We start from the raw sequence: 15,503 nt of genomic DNA, 5'->3' as shown, positions 1-15,503 counted from the left end.
GACAGCTCAGGCAGACATATTTCAGATGAAATCATTTCCAAGCCTGGGGAAGTGGTGCCTGGTCACGTGAGCTCCTCTGGACGTCCCAGACCCAGCACAGTCTGGAGCGACGGAGAGAGAGGGCCTGGGCCTCAGATGTCGTTCCTGAAGGATAACTGTTCCTTGACCCTCTGGTCCCTATACCCCAGAAGAGGTTCAGAATTGCTCACAATTGAGACATGAACAGGGATAGGGACGAGGAATGGAGAAGGGGCTGCGTTGTGGCGGTGTGGTTGGCAGGGTGCGGGAGGGCGTCTTGACTCTGTACACAGCAGGCACGCTGTGCTTTCTTAGTGTGCTGTGCATTTGGCATAAAGTTGGCCATGAAGCCCTCTCCAAGCCACCCCTTGGTTTCCTCTATTTAGCAGTCGGAGAATCCTGTAACCAGTGTCCTGGCTGAAGAGAAGTGTGTTTCATCTCAGAGAATTCTGGGGTACACTGTATGGTGGGAATAGGGGCTGCTTGACTGTCATCAGCTCCAGATCCCCATAAAAGCCTGGAGAGACTAAGGTCTGGAAATGCAAGCTGCAAGGGTACAGGCTTGGAATTTGCCTGTCTAGGCTTCTAGGAGGACCGGGAGGCGGATGGTATGTTGGGTGAGTAGAGCACATGTCCAGGCTCAGAGGAGAGGAGGCTGTGAGGCCCATAGAAGGAGCTAGATCTCCTCCTCTCCACCCCAGAGTCCTCCACTGCCGGTCAACGCGTGGGAGCCCCGTGTGTATCCAGGACCTCTTCCAGATAGTTCTCTTTTCCATCCTCCTGCTTGTTCCCGTCCTCAGGGCACACGCCTCACCGTGCAGACTTGGTGTGACTCCAGTCCTCCCCGTGAGCGCTGGTATGGCCACATGGTCAGTGACTCTTAGAAGTCTTTATCTTTCTGCCATCTCCTTGGGCTAATTATCATCCTCAACCTCACTGTCATTGTTCTTGTTAATCATCAGTAGTGAAGTTATTACCACTATTACTATTTATCATTCTTGTTATAAAATATTGCATGAAATTCTCTGCCCCCAGAGAGCTTCTGATTTACTGAAGAGGCTGACAGAGGGTCCCCACAGTACCTCCCAGTAACTTCTCGGGAGGAGCATCTGGGAATTGTCAGAGGCTGGAAACAGTCCATGTGAGCAGGGATGGCGGTGGGAGGATATGCTGTTCTGCCTGAGACCCTGGAACATGTCCTGAGTGAGGAACAGCAACTGCTCATGCCTGGCAAGAAAGGCTGGCGGGGTAGCCCCTGACCCCCAGAGCCTCTGTAATTTTCTGAATCCATGTGGAGGTGTTAATTAGATGTGTGTACACCTACCAAAATGTGGGTTCATACACTGTAGTTTAAACTACACAGTTTACATTGTAAACCATGTAAATGTGGGAGGTCTCACATTTCTTTGTAAAACTTTTTTTTTCTTAAGATCCCACCCCGGTAAGAGATGACTAAATTATGCCACAATATAGATGAACATTCAGTTTCTCTTGCTTCAGGGAGTATTTTCTTCACAAGCGTGCCGTTTATGCACAGCACTAGCCTGGATTGTGGAAATCCACATTTAACCTGAAATCCTGTGCATGGCTTAAGGGGCCAGCATTCAGAGACCAAGTTTCAAAACAGGCAGGCTCTGAAGTAACATTTTTGAAGGAAGCTGGGAACTATTTTATACTTGATGTGATTATTATTCCGTATTAGAGGAAGAGGCATGTTGGTAACACTGCAATTTGTAGTGAATAAGGTTTCTGAAAGCACATAAAGTTTAGGAAGGAAAGACCTAAAATCTCTGTCCGTCGTGCTAAACACACAGGGGCCAAAAAATACATTCGCCTTCTCCATGCCTTGGTCACTGACTGTGCTTCTGAGCCGTTTCAGACACCACTCACCTGCAACGGAGGCTGAAATGACGTCTGTCGTGGGTTGAATCTGTGACCCCAAAAAGATAAGCCCAAGTCGTAACCCCAGGGATCTGTGAATGTGAACTTATTTGGAAATAGAGTGTCTGCAGATACAGTTAAAGATCTCAAGTTGAACAATGAGGTATCACCTCACACCAGTCAGAATGGCCATCATCAAAAAATCTACAAACAATAAATGCTGGAGAGGGTGTGGAGAAAAGGGAACCCTCTTGCACTGTTGGTGGGAACGTAAACTGACACAGCAACTATGGAGAACAGTATGGAGGTTCCTTAAAAACTAAAAATAGAACTACCATACGACCCAGCAATCCCACTACTGGGCATATACCCTGAGAAAACCATAATTCAAATAGAGTCATGTACCACAATGTTCATTGCAGGACTATTTACAATAGCCAGGACATGGAAGCAACCTAAGTGTCCATTGACAGATGAATGGATAAAGAAGACGTGGCACATATATACAATGGAATATTACTCAGCCATGAAAAGAAACGAAATTGAGTTATTTGTAGTGAGGTGGATGGACCTAGAGTCTATACAGAGTGAAGTCAGTCAGAAAGAGAAAAACAAATACCATATGCTAACACATATATATGGAATCTAAAAAAAAAAAAAAAAGGTTATGAAGAACCTAGGGGCAGGACAGGAATAAAGACGCAGATGTAGAGAATGGACTTGAGGACACAGGGAGGGGGAAGGGTAAGCTGGGACGAAGTGAGAGAGTGGCATGGACATATATACACTACCAAATGTAAAATAGATGGCTAGTGGGAAGCAGCCGCATAGCACAGGGAGATCAGCTGGTGCTGTGTGTCCACCTAGAGGGGTGGGATAGGGAGGGTGAGAGGGAGACGCAAGAGGAAGGAGATATGGGGATATATGTATATTTATAGCTGATTCACTTTGTTATACAGCAGAAACTAACACACCATTGTAAAGCAATTATACTCCAATAAAGATGTTGAAAAAAGATCTCAAGTTGAGTTTCCTTAATTTATTGTGGACCCTAAGTCCAGTGAATGGTATCTTTGTCAGAGATGAGAGGGAGTGTGAGCCGCAGGGAAAGAGGCCACGTGGTGACGGAGGCTGAGACGAGCCAGCAGAGGCCAGGAGCTGCCAGAAGCTGGAGGGTGGGGGGCGGGGGGCGGGGGGGGTCCCCAGGGGTTCCCAGAGTCTGTGGAGGGGGTGTGGCCCTGCCAGCACGTTTTTGGGGGCTTTGAGAGAATAAATTACTCTTGTTTTAAGCTCCCAAGTCTGTGGTAATTTGTTACGGGAACCCTAGGAAACTAATATAGTGTCCTTTGTGACATCATCTAATTTTTCAAAATGATTTCTCAAAATGACATCACTTTTATTGTTTATTTGATGCTCTCAGATAAGATGCAAGTAATGCGTACAAGTATGAACCATAAGAAAAAAGCCACTGTACATCCAACAAATACGGTCCCCGTGTGGAAGTTTACTATCTGACACTTGGCTCCTGTCCCACATGCACACTAACGCACACGGCCGGGCCTGTGTGTTTAGGAGGGTTTCTTTGGGAAGATGCTGCCTTTCAATGACAGTGGGCTTATCTTTATAAAGTCAGTTCCCACAAACACTGGGGAACAGGCTCAGAATTTGTGTTTTTTAGTGTCATTGTCTTGGAATTATTCATATAATTAAAAGTAATTCCCATATCTGCCTTGTCCATAATTATTTGCCCCTTTTTTCGTCTGTGTTTTGTTTGTTTCTAGTATTACTCTTTCACATGATGTGCCCCATGTGAATTCAGGTTATAAATCTTTTCAAGAACAGCTTCTGTTTTTCCAATACCCCATTTTTTTTTAATACTCAGTTTTCCCAAGCCAGCATGTTCTAACATGTAAGTGTATCTGTTAGGAAATGTTGAAAACTGGTGACATTGTCATTTTTTGCTGTAAATGTTTCTGAATTCCTCTGTACCCCACTATGTACATAAAAATTAATTGAGTTTTCAGGAAGTTCTTATATAACTTCTATTTTAATGAACTGAAGCAAGTAAACATAGCATATAGCATTTAGTTAGTTTTCCCTGTATTTATATCTTTATGGATTTGGACATTTGCTATTTATAATTTAGTTTCAATTTCATACGAGCTTTCTCTATTGCATGGAAAGATCATTGTTTTAGGGAAAGAGGATAGATAACTTTTAAAGATAGAGGTGGCAACCAGGAGAACTCCATAAGATATTAATACTATGCAGCCAAAATAAAGGAAAAGAAACTATTCCTAAAGCATTTACATGTCTCCATAAAAAGCTCCACCATTAAGGCAAAGTGCCTTCTGCCCCCATTGTCAAATAAAACTTTCCCTGCTGTCTCTATAACCCCAAAAGTTTATGAATCTTCACACATAGAACGCCAACACACATTCCCCAGATCTCTGAATTTTATAAAACATAAGCTCAAATACAAAATCCCATATCTGACCAAGGCAAGGTGATATGCAAAAAATACCTCTGTTCTCATACTTAGCTCTCATACACTTATCCCATCTATGCCACCCACAAACCACAAAATCTATACTAAGAATCCCTCCAAATACTTAATTGCTCAGCCCGGTACTCCCTGAGAACTCACCCTGAGACCTCTTTTGACAACCTATCAGCATCTGTGCAACACCCAATCCCACTAGAAAACCTCCAAAATCAAATATGCAAAGTTGTTAAGGAGATTCACACGTATCCCACACATGGGCATGGGATACGTTTCAGGGCATGGAGACACAGTTTCCCTTGTAAGGCCTCGGCCCTGGATCCATCACCGTTACGCAGTGGCACCAGTGTACACGTCACCGAGCCTCACCTTTGTTTCTTCACCCCAGAGTGACTGTGTGTGTGCTCATTGCACACGTGTGCCCTCAACACTTGTACCAGGATAACTGGAATACATGCACAGCCTCCTCACCCTTCCTGTCTTTTCTCTTGGTGCCTCTGGCACTCGGCTCCAGACAAGGGGGTTCGCTACTGTTCTCCTCCGCCTGAGCTGGGATGTCCCTGAATGAAACGTTCAGCAGGTAGTTTTCCTGCTCTGGAGATTATTCTCATCCCACCTCTTTATTTTGAGTGCTGAATCACAACTGCACTGCAGCACCCCAGGGTGAATTCTGTTTTCCTGAGGTTGAATTCAGGCTTTGGTCAGTTTTGTTCTTGGAGGAATTTCCACTGGTCTAAAGTGATTCCTTTGGTTGGTGTTACTTCCAAATTCTCCTGTGACTCAGGAACTTGGATGTAGGCGTCTCCTTCAGGGCTTCCTAAATCTGCTCCCATGGCTGTGTCATCAGCCCCAGGGCTGTTGGTTCCCTACCTATTGCCAAACTCCCACTCTTTCTTTCCAGTTCGTTCTTCTGTTAAAGAGGACATAGGCAGTTTGGCTCAGGAAAGAAGTCATGTCACAGGTGGCTACCTTAGATCATCCATCATCCCACTCTTTTTTTCCCAGTTTTTACATATCAGAAATAATGTCCATTGAGACAACTCAAAGCAGCATAGACCAGCACAGCTTAGAGTAAATAGACAAGTGGTCCTGCGTTCTGCTGAGACAGGAAGATTTGCATGTCAAGACACTCGGGATATGGTTACTCAGCAATTTGGTCACCTGTGAACCGTTTCAATACAAGGATGAGGACCTTGGAGTGTGCAAAGTAAACATCTTGGCAGTAGGCATCTTCTTTAGACAAACACTACAATGACAGGAGTTTTCGCGGTCCAGCTCTTTGGGCTTCATCGACTATCCTAAAGCTTGGCTCTCACTCTGAGCTACCTTGATATCCAGCTTAATGTCCAGGTAAGGGTCAAAGGTGTTTAAAATGCCCTTGCAATGGAGACACTTGATTTAAGGTCTCCAGCACCCTCCAAATATTGGTCGTGTTAGGGGGTGCCCTTGAAGTGACACTGTAACTACTTGTCCCCTTGCAAACGTGCCTTCTGCATGGCATTGACAGTGAACATCAGAAATTCATGGGCATCTTCCTGCTTGTGTGTATGGAAGCCAGCAACTCACTGGTGTGATGGCTTGATAACATCACAACGATGATGGCTTGCCTAGTACATAGAGTGCAGAATCCTTAACGCTGACAAATCTGAGAGTACCCCTGAGTCGGTGTAGAGTTGGCAAGGGATGGCGTATATGTCAGATTTTGCAGCGCTGCATTCATGTAGCAGGCGGCCCCATATTCCAGAGTCCCATAAAGTCTCTTTTAAGTCAGACAAGTTTCTCTGAAGGAGTGAGCACTGTTGCCACAGAAGCAAAACCATCATGCAGGTTATGGTGTCTGTGGTGATTGTGTTGGTTTTTCTGCTAGAGTGAGACCCCAGTGGACTTCAGCACCAGCTGTGGGTGCCTGAGCAGGTTTGTGTTTTGGAAAGATAATGAACTGAGTCTCACCTCCCCAGTGGAGAAAAGTAGCTTCAGTGTCTCAAACTGGCTGTACCATTTTACATTCCCAGCAGGAGTGAGCGAGAGCACCTGTTGCTTCATATCCTTGTTTACATTTGGTGTTGTCAGCATTCTGTGTTTTAGCCATGCTAACAGGTCTTTTAATTTGCAGTTCCCTTATGACATGTTGGATCTTTGCCATCTGTATGTCTTTGGTCAGGTGTCTGCTCAGATAGTTTGTGCATTTTTAATTGGGTTGAACTTTTAAAACTTCTTTTACGATTTATTATTATTATTTACTTATTTTTGGCTGCGTCGGGTCTTAGTTGCGGCACGTGGGATCTTTGTTGAGGCGTGCAGGATCTTTCGTTGCGGCGTGCAGGCTCTTCGTTGTGGTGTGTGGGCTTCTCTCTAGTTGTGGCGTGCGGGTTTTCTCTTCTCTAGTTGTGGCGTGCAAGCTCCAGGGCGTGTGGGCGCTGTAGTTTACAGCACACAGGCTCGCTAGTTGAGGCGCGCAAGCTCAGTAGTTGTGGCCCGAGGGGCTTAGTTGTGGCATGTGGGATCTTAGTTCCCTGACCAGGGATCGAACCTGAGTCCCCTGCCTTGTAAGGCGGATTCTTTACCATTGGACCACCAAGGAAGTCCCTTAAATTTTAATGAAGTCCAATTTATCAATTTTTTTCTGACATGGATCATGCCTTTGGCACTGTACCTAAAATGTCATCTCCAAACCCAGAGTCATCTAGACTTTCTCTTATGTTGTCTTCTAGGAGTTTTATAGTTTTATATTTTACATTTAAGTCTATGATGCACTTTCAGTTGATTTTTATGAAGGGTGTAATATCTGCATCTAAGTTCATTATTTTGCTTGTGGCTGTCCAGTTGTTCCAACACCATTTGTTCAAAAGACTGTTGTTTCCTCGTTGAATTGCCTGTGTGCCTTTGTCAGAGATCAGTCCAGTATATTTGTATGACTCTCTTTCTGTGCTTTCTATTCTGTTCTATTAAACTATTTGTCTATTCTTTTGTTAATACCACAGTGTCTTGATCACTGTAGCTTTATGGTAACTTTAAGTATTAAAGTTGGGTGGTGTCATTGTTCCAACTTTGTTTTTCTCCTTCAATGTTAGGTTAGTTTTTGGTCTTTTGTCTTTTCATATAAACTTTAAAATCAATTTGTTGATACCCCCAAAATAATTTGCTGGGATTTTGACTGGCATTCTATTGAATGTGCAGGTCAAAATCAGGAAGATCTGACATCTTGACAGAATTGTGTCCTCCTAACCATGTACATGGACTAGCTTTACTTTTATTTACATATTTATTGACTTCACTGAGTTTTGTACTTTTCTTCATATGAGTTTTATATATCTTTTATTAGATTTATGCCTAAGGATTTCATTTTTGGGGTGCTAATATAAATAATTTATTTCAAATTCCAGTTGTTCATTGCTAACATGTAAGAAAGTGGATAGCAGGGAAGCCTGTATTGTGTAGTAAGGTACTTGCAAGTGGCATGGTGTCACTTTAAAGTAGACTTAGATTAGTTGTAAATGCATATTGTAAACTCAAGGACAGTGACTAAAACATTTTCTAGAAGTATGATTGATTAATTGATACAGTAAGAACAAAGAATGGCATTATATAAATTATATAAAATGCTCAGTTAAAACCAGGTAAGGGAGAAAAAATTGGAAGACAAAAAAAATAATAAAGGACAAGGGCAATGAATAGAAAACAGTTACAAATATGATAGATACCAATCCAATAGTAACAGTAACCACTTTAAGCATCAGACGTTTAAATACATCAATTAAAAGAAAGACTGGGAATTCCCTGGCAGTCCAGTTGTTAGGACTGTGCGCTGTCACTGCCGAGGGCCTGGTGCAATCCCTGGTCAGGGAGCTAAGATGCCACAAGCCTGTGGGGCACAGCCAAAAAAAAAGACTGTCAGAGGGGATTTTAAAAAAGAAAAAAAGACTCAACTATACGTTATGTAAAAGAAACCCACATTAAATATAAAGATACAGATGTATTAGAAGTAAAGGGATGTAGAAAGATACATTTGTTAAAAATAAGCAAAGAAAGCTGGACTGTAGCTATGCAGAGTATAGTTAACACTCATATTCTACATATTTCCCTTAACACAGAAATTTATTTTGTAACTGACCCCAGTCATCTTAATTATATTTAGAGCTAAGTAAAAAAACTGGAAAGTGACCAACATAATAGCTTTTCAGCTGCAACTTTTAATCTATATATTTATATATTACATTTTAAAATGTAATATAATAATTTTCACAAAATTCTGCACTCAACATTCCCAAATTGTTCCATGTTCCTACATTTTATTTTATTTTCAATAATAAGTCATTAGGCAGAAGTTTGAATTTATAGATGAATTGTGTTGTAAAACATTTATGTTAGAGGTTTTTCCAACTCTGAGACTTCTAACATGAATTTCCACTGAAGGCTTTTTCACTTTGATTTTAGGATTGGTATCTCCTCAGTATGGGAACTTTAATATTACCTAAGGGGTTGGAAATCACTGAAGGCTTTCCTTAATTAATTACACTGAGTGTTTTATACAGTGTGCAGTCTCACATATTCTATAAGTAAAGGGCTTTTTACATTTCTTTCATTTAGTAACTTCTCCAGCATGAGTTATGTGTTATTTCACTTCCAACTTGCTTCTCCTGGTAAAGACTTGTCTACTTTTCTAAAGATTTTCCTGTTTTTATAGTTCTTCCTACCCTGAATTTTCTTGTGCACACTAACACTGAAGCTTAGATGAAGTCCCTGCTGCAGTGGGAACAGAGAGAGGCTTCCTCCCAAATGGAGGTCACTCGTGTTGTTTAAGGATAACTTACGGGGGCTTCATTGGTGGCGCAGTGGTTAAGAATCCGCCTGCCAATGCAGGGGACACGGATTCGAGCCCTGGTCCAGGAAGATCCCACATGCCGCGGAGCAACTAAGCCCGTGCGCTACAACTACTGAGCCCGTGTGCCACAACTACTGCAGCCCACGTGCCTAGAGCCCGTGCTCCGCAACAAGAGAAGCCACCGCAGTGAGAAGCCCCTGCACCGCAACAAAAGAGTAGCCCCCACTCGCCTCAACTAGAGAAAGCCCGCGCAGAGCAACGAAGACCCAACGCAGCCAAAAATAAATAAATAAATAAAATAAAATTTTTAAAAAAGATAACTTACGGGTTACAGAGACGTAGATTTTCACCCCGTGTGCGCTCTCTGGTGTGTTAGGTTAGAGCTGTGGTGAAGACTCTTCCACACTCGTCACATTTATAATTCGGGCACTCATGTCATCCAGACTGAGAGCTTTGACAGAGGCGACCCCGCACAGATGGCATCCATATGATCTTCCTCCAGGGTGAGTTCTCTCACGTCATCCAAGGACAGAAAGTTGGAGACAGTGACCTTCATAGACCTCCCAGGAGAAATCCCTTCCCACTGACTTCATACGAGGAAGAGCAACAAATTCCCTGGATAATGGTTAGTTTTACCTCCTGGATGTTGACAAAACCATGGCTGAGGATGCCTCCCTTTTGGCAGATCGTTCTAGGAAGGTGGGAACCAAATTCGCAGCAAACTCATTCATCTGTGTCATCGTCTCCATTGAAGTGTCGTCCCTTTCCTTGGTTAATTAGTGCCCACCTTTTTTTCTTCCTTCATCTTAATTACAATTCAGTCTGCTTTATTCTGTTTTTTTGGGTGACTACCCAAGTCCCTTATGGTAGGTAGGTCAAGAGGCAGAGAGAGAGAGAGCTCTCCCCCCACCCCCAGGCAGACTAAAGACTGAGGATCTGGTGCAGGATGTCCCTTCTTCACTGCCTTGACTGGGGTCAACACATATCAAGGTTAAGGCAGTGGACTTGGCCCTCCTGCCCAGGCTCACAGGTCTGCTCCCTCCCCCAGCCCCTGAGGCCTGTGACTACAGCATCCTCGAAGCTTTAAACAGCTTCTCGGTGCTCATGGGGACTCAGGGAAAACAGGATCTGCAGACCAGGAAGCGGGTCCTCACCCGACCCCAGGTCCCCGGCACTCCAGCCTCCAACCTTGAGGAACAGACGTCTGGTTTCACGCCCATCTGCAGTACTTCAGCAGCTGAAGGGACTCAAGTTGAGCATCTACTCTGCCCCGTGGCTGAGGAGCTTCACAGATACAAATAAAGTGCAAAACCCTGTCTTAGAAAACCTTTGACCCTGGTGGGAACAATACCAGCCAGTAGGTACTGGAGGCTGAATTTAGAGGGTAGTTGAGACTCTTCCACTTTTCCGAAAGGGGACACCAGACTCCGGCAGGCCACCACTGTCCTGAAATGACAGAGGCTCCTGGGCCTGTCTGCACCAAGAGGTGCAGTCGGTGTGAAATTCACCCTGGAACCCAGACGTGCTGGGGGGGAGAAAAGTGTAAAATACCTCACTAATAATGTTTAGATTGAGTACATGGTTAAAGAATCGTATTTTGGATCTATTGGGTTAAATAAAATGTTATGAAAATTAATTTCTTTTACTTTTTCTTGTAGCTACCAGCACACTTAACATTGCACGTGATTCTGTTGGACAGCGTGGGTCCAGAGCCGAGTCAGTTCCTGCTTTGGGAGCAGAGAGTCCTCCGTGTGGGGTGTCCTGCCCGCGGGACCTTGGGCAGCATCTCCAGCGTCATCCACCAGATGGCAGTAGCTCCTCTCCAACACGACTTTGCCAAAGTCCCCAAGGGCTTGGAGTAACCCCATCTGTCCATGCTGCAGGTAAGCTTGCTGCCGCCTCTTCCTGCTCCGAAGGGCGCGGACCATCCTTGCTCCTGAGGACAGACCGGCCTGCGTGTCTTGTTTGCGGGGCAGGGTGTGGGGCGGAGCCCCGTGTGGTGGGAAGGGAGCTTGGGGGGGTGGGTGCCATCGCTCCTGCTGTGTGTCCGTATGTGACTGGGCACCACAGTCCTTCCTGCAGATGGTGGGGCAGGCCGTGAGGCAGGGTCCCAGCACCCCACCTCTCGCACGAGTGCCGCGCCCGATGCCCTCCCAGGAGGCAGGAGGGCCTTTTCTCCACAGCAGAGATCAGTGTATAATGCACAAATAAGGCAGAGGGTGGAAGCGCCAATGTGAGCAGCTGCTGCCCAGCCAGGCTGGGTGTACCCTCACCTCCTTGTCCGAGGGAGGAAGCCAACATCGTCCTGCACCCCTGTGTGGGAACTGAGTATGTCTTCCCAAAGGCCCTGAGTGACAGAGACAGGATCAAACCCAGACCCTCTTTCACCCAAACCCATGTTCCTTCCACAACCCTGAAATCCCTTTACTCTGCCCCACGGAGCCCAGGGACTGGATCCTGAAGATGCGGTGGGGGTCCCTCGATCAGACACGTCCCCTTGGGCTGTGCCTGGCGTTCCCCAGAGTATGTGTCCAGGGGTTCGTCCTTACACTCCCTCCCCATGGCTGGGCCTGTGACCAGGGGCTGAGAGCAGGGCCCTGCTGGGCAGAGAAGAGGGGGCATGGGGCGGCCATGGGAGCCCCCAGCTCCTCCCAGGTCCAGTTAGGTGCATGACCCCGAAGCTCCCCTTGAACTGGTGTAATCCAAACAAGCGAGACAGGTTCTCAGAAAGGATTAGAGGGTTTAGGTGTACTCAGTCCCTGGAGGACATGGACGTCTGTGTTCAGTTCCCTTGCAGAGCCTGGTGCTTCCTATCTGTTAGCCGGGGTCCCAGAGACAAGGCCACCTGGTTACTAAGGACTGAATTCACTTTTCATGCCGGCTCGAGGTTTCCCAATATGCAACTAGTTCACAGCCTGCAGACACGACCAGAGGACGGCTTTGAAGAGACACTGTCGGCCCAGACGGGGACGTCAGGCCAGCAAAGGAGGCCAGTGTGCTGCTTGTTTGCACGGCAGATTACATTTTCAAATAACATATCATAACAGATTAAAGCTGAAAAAAATCATTTTTTCCAGGCCACTGAGCACTTTATAAGATTATTCAGTCCAAAGGGGCTCCTGACTGTCATCCTCTCAAGGTCAGGAGAACAAAGTTTCTGCCAGTGGCCTCGGTCCCAATCTGAGCTGAGACGCAGCTGGCCATGCCAGGGAGCTGGTCCATAGCTGCCTCTTCCTAGAGAGACAGCCAGCTCTTGTCAAAGCAAATAGCAGACACCTGAACCAGTGAGCACTTTTTTTAATTAACTTGGAGCGACTGGAAGGGGTAACTGAAGGCCCCTTTGGGGGTTTGGTGTTTCTGTAGGAGGAGAGCTTGATTCCTGCAGCTGCTGAGCCTGGTCAACAAACAGAAACCCATCAACAACAAAAACGTTCCCGAGTGAGGCTCCCTTGGGGTCCAGCATCCAAGGATCTAGGAGAGACAGGAGTCAGGACCGCTCATGATTCCTGAGGGGGCAGCAGGGTCGCGGTGGGGGGAGACGGGAATGAAATGACCCCCGGGAACCTGGGCATCTGCTCCTCAGAGCCATGGGGCCTCATCTCTGGTCTGACTTCATCCCCCACGGCCCACCCTGCCCCTTCCAGACAGAGGACCCAGCGCTCAGGGAAGGTGCCTGGCCCCAGGTGCACCTCCAACGGCAGCATCTGCAGGAAGTCCCTGCAAGGGAGCTGACCTTGGCTTAGGGAGGATCTGCACCCTTTTCCTTCCAAGAAAATGGAAAAACGCATTGGGAGGGGGACTGACAAAACTTGCTCTGGGGAGACAGCAGGGGCAGAATGGAGACCAGGGGGCAGAAATTCCTTCACTGAGCACTCACTCTGGGCCCAGCACTGCGGCAGGACCCAGAGGTGGAGAGTGGGCAGGACCAGCAAGACGGGGCTGTTCCAGGATAGTGTGCACCAGCCGGGGTGAAAGAGGCCTTGCTAAAACACAGTCAAGAAAACACGGAGTGTTAGGTCTGTGATCAAATCAGTGGGATAAAGATCCCCTGGAAGCCATGTCAGTTCACCAGATCTGAATCACAGCCGCACAGACAGATGTGAAGATCGGCATGCGGTACAGTGAGAGTGAGGGTCCTACGAGGGGAATGGGGCTCTCCCCTTGCAGCTCAGAGAGAAGCCCACAGGGGCTGGAGCCACGAGATCAAGGGGCCGGCTCGGGACCTGAGTTTGGAGAGAAAAGGCAGGGTTGGATTTGCAGAGCCTCACAGGCTGAGAACAAGTTAGGAGTTTTTTGAGCATGGACGTGACCACCTGATTCACCCCCAGAGGACCAGCCTGTCTTCACATGGAGGGTGTCGAGTGGCGGGTAGCTGGGGAGCCCCGTCAGGAGGCCCTGGCAGACAGCACAGGTGCCCACTAACCACGGGACACGCTCCAGGACTGGAAATTTAGGAAAGAGAAAAAGGAAGTTGCAGAGAGGCGAGTGGGACCAGCTTTGTGGGAGGAGCACGGCGCCTGCCAGCCCTCCACTCCTTGCCGGGCTCCAGGGGCCGATGTGGGCAGAGGCCTGCAGTGCACGTACCAGGAGCAGGTGGGGCTGTGAGGAGGGTGCGAGGCTCTCAGCCTTGCTCCCCGCCTGCCCCTGGTCTGCAAGACCCCCAGGGATTTAGCCCTCCCTTGGGGTAAACATGAAGCTCAGAGGGAAGAGGAAGGCCTGGGCAGGAACGTTAGGGCAGCTCTCTGGGGCACCTGCTCCCAGGGCCGCGTGACCCGTGCATCTCAACTCCAATTTGGTTACGGTACCACCTACTTCTAGGACTGCAGAGGCGAATGAGGAACAGCCGCGGCCTTCGAAGGCGGCACTCACACCAGAAGCAACGGGAAGGCGGCATTTAGCAGAAGTGCACTTTCACAGCTCTTTAGCATTTAAATTTTTTTAATTTAAATAAGAATTTAAAATTTTTAGGGTGCCCAGCATGCTGGTTTGAAACACGTACACACAGTGAAACGGTTACTAGAGTCAAGCTAGTTAGCACGTCCGGCTCACGTAGTGACCACTGTGTGTGGTCAGAGCACTTGAGATCTACTCCTTGAGCGAATTTCCAGGACCTGACCCAGCGTTATCACCTGCAGTCACCGTGCTGGACAGTAGTCTCGGGACTGCTCACTCTGTGTCCCTGCAGCTTTGTCCCTGTGACCAGCTCCTCCTCACCTCCCCCGCCTCCCAGCCCTTGCTCACCCCCATCTACCCTCTGCTTAAAATTTAAATCAACAAAGCTGACATCAGAGCTCCTTGCATAAGAATGGATCAGGGAGATCTCTTTTTGGTGAGAGTTTGGGTACAACTTAAAATGCTCTTAATGCTGCAAAACTGCTCAGGAGGTGCCGTAGAACAAAAACGTCTCCCAGTTCTAATTTCCACCCGCAGTGGCTCCACAAGCCCTGTAGGACCATATCCATTCAGGTTCTTATCTAAATGAGTATGTGTGGCTTTGTGTGTGTTTGTCTTGTTTTTTTCTTATTGTGGAAATTTGCCAGCAGAGAGAATAAGTTACACAGCTGGGCGATCTGGTTCCATCTTTGCCCTTCCTACCCCTCTCCCCCAGGGGCGTTGGGGCAATTCCAGATATGGTACTGTTGCATCCACCCTAAGGACCTCTGAAAGATGGGAGGTAATTGCGTTTCTATCATTAAGCAAAAAGTTGACAATAATTGCTTAGCAAAACAAAACACCCAGCATGGTATCTGTTAATCTGTGGCCTCCTTTAGCTGGGAGAATGCAGGGCTGTGGAAGGGTGAGCGTTCTGGGGCCGGCTGGAGGCCTCTGGGCACCACGGCGATCCCATCATGGAAACCCGGGTGCCTGGCTGTCTCTCTCGGTGATGTTAGCAGCCTTTGAAAACGGTTGCCTAGATTTACTCAGGTATTCTGAGTTGTGAAACAATGACATTTTAATTCCAAGCTTCTATTTTAAAAAAACAAAAAACGCTTTCCCTCATCAACTACTTGTACCTTGAGGTTCAATTTAGATTTTGCGCTTCTTGTTTTAATGTCTTTGTTAACTCATGGATTTACACATTAGATGTGTTTCAATGCGGTAATTCTCACATCTTCAGTCAGTGGGGCCTCTTCAGTGAATCCTTTTGACGTGGACCTGGAGACCTTTGGTGGCTTTCTTGTTTTCTGGTGGACACGATGTTTTAGATGGTGCATTTCCTGACTCAGACATGAAATCTTCCATTTCTCCCAGAAGCCACGGATGGTTTTAGTGAGAAAT

The 15,503-nt window shown here is 46.8% G+C and overlaps 1 long non-coding RNA gene and 1 pseudogene across 1 annotated transcript in view; one reads left to right on the top strand and one right to left on the bottom strand.

Annotated features, from left to right (window-relative positions):
• LOC137756031 (uncharacterized) overlaps positions 1-15,503 on the top strand; it is a 55,990-nt gene that overhangs the window by 7,164 nt on the left and 33,323 nt on the right. The window contains exon 2 of the long non-coding RNA XR_011072158.1: positions 10,883-11,107. This is a non-coding gene — a long non-coding RNA (uncharacterized lncRNA). The remainder of the gene's footprint in view (positions 1-10,882; positions 11,108-15,503) is intronic.
• Positions 5,023-6,154, bottom strand: LOC137756087 (ubiquitin carboxyl-terminal hydrolase 17-like; annotated as a pseudogene).

This window comes from Eschrichtius robustus, chromosome 21 (assembly GCF_028021215.1).
Source record: "Eschrichtius robustus isolate mEscRob2 chromosome 21, mEscRob2.pri, whole genome shotgun sequence".
NCBI lineage: Eukaryota > Metazoa > Chordata > Mammalia > Artiodactyla > Eschrichtiidae > Eschrichtius > Eschrichtius robustus.
This window is presented reverse-complemented; position numbering and strand designations above follow the sequence as displayed.